This window comes from Mizuhopecten yessoensis, unplaced genomic scaffold (assembly GCF_002113885.1).
Source record: "Mizuhopecten yessoensis strain PY_sf001 unplaced genomic scaffold, ASM211388v2 scaffold10771, whole genome shotgun sequence".
NCBI classification, from domain to species: Eukaryota; Metazoa; Mollusca; class Bivalvia; order Pectinida; family Pectinidae; genus Mizuhopecten; species Mizuhopecten yessoensis.
The window spans coordinates 726,682-730,372 of NW_018408713.1; the positions used below are offsets into that span (position 1 = coordinate 726,682).

At 35.0% G+C, this 3,691-nt stretch overlaps 1 long non-coding RNA gene across 1 annotated transcript; it reads right to left on the bottom strand.

Moving 5' to 3' along the window:
- Positions 1–457: 457 nt before the first annotated feature.
- LOC110462359 lies at positions 458–3,289 on the bottom strand. The gene is made up of 4 exons (XR_002464270.1): positions 3,231–3,289; positions 2,616–2,803; positions 807–913; positions 458–564 (listed from the first exon to the last, which is right to left on the bottom strand). It is a non-coding gene; the product is annotated as an uncharacterized LOC110462359 (long non-coding RNA).
- Positions 3,290–3,691: the final 402 nt, after the last annotated feature.

Consider the following 3,691-nt stretch of genomic DNA (forward strand, 5'->3'; position numbering starts at 1 on the left):
TATTATGGTATTCCGTCTCCGTATCTTGTTTCTATGTTTTTTTTTTATTTACTTCGTGTTTCCGGCAATAAAGTGAAACCTGTTTCGATTTATCTCTTAATAATTCTCTCACATCGCAAACCCAGTACACTTGTGTCAGATAAGATTAAATACTGCGTGGCCTGAAAAATAAAATGTACCCAAAACACCAGACCTCAATATGCCACGGGCCGTATTCATGAAACCATTATCATGCTCAAACTCCTGTCCTGGTTGTAACTGATAAGTAAAACAACTTGAAGTAATAAAGAACTTGAACTTGGTGATAAATAGAAATAAAATCACCCCTTGTCATTGATTTGAAAGAGTGTAGGAGAGACCACGCCGAGTACAGTTTAAAATGTTTACATTTGACTGTTTTCTACCGTGTCACATGCTTTAATCCAGTTACAGTACAACAACGTTGGTCGACACAAAATTGACGAAAATCAAGCAGTTTAATGAATAGTTACATAACAAAAGCAATAACAACCCTTAAACACACCGCACAATCTATCACAATTAAATCTGGTCGCCATGGTAAATCTGCAAGTAAAGAAATAACACAGTAAGCAAACATGAATATATACATGTAAATACATAACAAAGATGTAAGATAAGTTTCTTCAGAGAAATATAATAATTCATTTTAAAATCAGCAATGGCAAATCAAGAAATGTATCTAAATTCATGCACAACTGTATCTTTCTTACTTGAAAACAACAGTTCGTTTAAAATTGAAGCAAAGATAACAGATTGTAAAATCAAGTGAAAAAAAGAATGCTCACCGTAATTTTTATGAGTACCCGGCCGATCTCCACCTCCCTGGGTTACGTCTAACCAGTCAGGGTTCCTGTTATGTTGAAGGCGAACAACAGCAGGAGACCAGAGATCACTGAAATAAATAAAGGTTCGGACGTTACTGGGGCGGTCACGTGATAGCGGAAACAGACATTGTTTCTTAATAAGATACACATTAGTGGAGTGGTAACGAGATTGTGAATATACGTATCGCTTGGGAAAATAATGTTTTAATAAGGTTTTACGTCTGCTTTTACAGCCTTTTAGCCTTTCACAACACGAGAAAAGAACGGAAAGTGGGTAGAAGGGAAGTGAAGACAGACATATATATTGGCCTACATGTACTTAAGGGCAATTACGTTTAAATGAGAACTGAAGCTACGCGTATGGTCACGAGGTAACACGGACGAAAGTTACAAATGTTTTACGAGTACTTAAGGTCATTGGAGTGTATTGATAAACGGAAACAGGAAGTACATCCCTAGTTGAAAATCCAATGTAGGGAGACAGTATCACAAGTTCCGCAAATTCTAATGTTTAATATTAAACTGATGAATATTGTATGTTTATTATTGACAGAACAGTGTGTTCTCTCACTATTAAAGTATTTTAAAGCAATCCAGGCATTAATTCAGTTTTTTTTTTATCAATGAGTCACATGTGTCGATTTGNATTGATATACAATACTAATATATGTCAGTGTCATTTTTATTGACATTATTTTGTAAAAATACTGTGTCTTTCATTTTTATCTTAAAATTCACTCCTTTTTACATAAATTTCCATTTAAAATTCTTACAATTCTGACAACTTATATTTTTTTTTGTGGCAGAAAATGTTCATTTCTTTAAAGCAATATAACTACACAATTTGAAGAAATTCTACTGAGAAATGGTGACACAATCCTATTACCTTAATTGTTATGATGACTGATTGGGGTGGTTAAGTTTTATCATTTCCGATATTTACATCAGAGTTTTTGACGTCACAACACTCCAATTCCGTCTTTGCGTATTGCAGAGTTATCTTCTCTTTTGAGCAGGTATTGATTGTTACGTCATTGGTTTGTGAGAGTAACGTCATCAATTTTTGAGAAAACGACGTAATTTTCTCACACAAACCAATAACGTAACAATCAATACCTGCTCACAAAAAAAGATAACTCTGCAATACGCAAAGACGGAATAGCGACATTAATAGAATTTAAACGTGGCGCGACTGGAAACATGTATTGCACTTTTAAAAATAATTCGAATATGTAAGTCACCAGAGTTACCTTATCTTAGATATACAGTGTACGAAATAGTTATACAAGATTTCCTACCCTTATTTCACGAAAAATTTATTCCAATCTCAGTTGAGATGTAAGCCGAGATTAGGGTATCACAGCATGTTACCCCGAGGATAGAATATGTTTCAGAACCCAACACAAACCCGATTATATTTTTATTATATTTATATTTTTTGTTAAAATTCTTGATTTCATATCTTGATATTTACATCATAATAATAAATCACTTGATGTCAGGGTTTCCAGAAAAAAAAATTGTTTAAAGGTGAATGTCCTTTTTCTACTTTTTGTTGTCGTTGTTATATTTCGTTTGAGAGACTCTAAAATGTATTTTTTAAAGTAAAAATGATAATTACGGTAAATATATTAAATAAGTGAATTAATTTATAAATCAGCTGATAAAATGTTTTCAACTGGGCTCCAGAATGCTAAATACTTTTTAAGGGAGTGGAGCATGCTGTCTTAAAGTACTGTTGTGTACAAAACAATAAAAAAGCACACTTACAGAGAGCGAAATTGGAGCTCTGTTTCTGTTGTTGGTTTCCGTAGTTGTAGTAGTAGTTACTCAGACCGCTACCGGAACCGTAGCCTGCCATCCCGTACCCGGGGGTACCATATCCGGGGTACTGGGCCACAACAAAGGCCACTAGACATGGGATCAGGATCAGGGCGAGACACTTGTTCATCTTGTAGCTGTAAACATAAAACAATCAAACGTTCAATTTTTTTTAGGAAAACACACTATCATGTTTGTATATTAAGAAAATTATGATGGGTTTCTTATTCTACTGAACAAAAAGAATGAGGTGGGGAAGTCTATAACTAATTCGCAAAAAATATATAAAACGTTTTTCCCTCAGACTTGCATGCACTCTTTAAGTTACTAGTAAAACGAATTTTGTCGAACATTTTCATGTATACACCCTTCTCTTCTCTGTCTCCCATTTTTATTCCTTCATTCCACACTTTATCCTTTCTACTCATTTTCCCGTCTTTTCTTCGTCTGCTGGATAACCGAACTACTCGGTAGTGAAGCGGACGTAAAACCTATCAATCAATCAATCAATCATATACGATAAATATACAGTAATGGTTATCATATGGACGTGAACGTACTTACCTTTCGGTTGAGTCGTGAAGATCAGAACTGCCTGTCGTTAGTATCGGCCTGGATTTATACCCATAGAACGGAAGTGTATACGGTCACGGTGGCGTAATATTCCGTCGGTCAACACTTCCTGGACACCAATCACTGCAATGCATCGTAACATGGGTGCAAGACTTACCGCTACAGGGTTCGATTTCAACGGGTAGGTCAAACTGACCGTCGTTTATTGCCCTGCGGACACACTCGCGTGGAAGTTGTACTGTTCAGTACGTATACAGAAAATGTACGTGTGTAAAATGTCAAACAAAAAATAAAAGAATTCAAAAACTGAAAAACTAAAATAAACAATTATTATACAGTTCAATTGAACCATATTTCAGTATGATTTAAAAAAAAGGCCATGAATAGAGAGGCGATTGTTGTTTCAAGTCCGCAACATATGTGAGTTTAAAACTACAAGTAAACATAGCTGT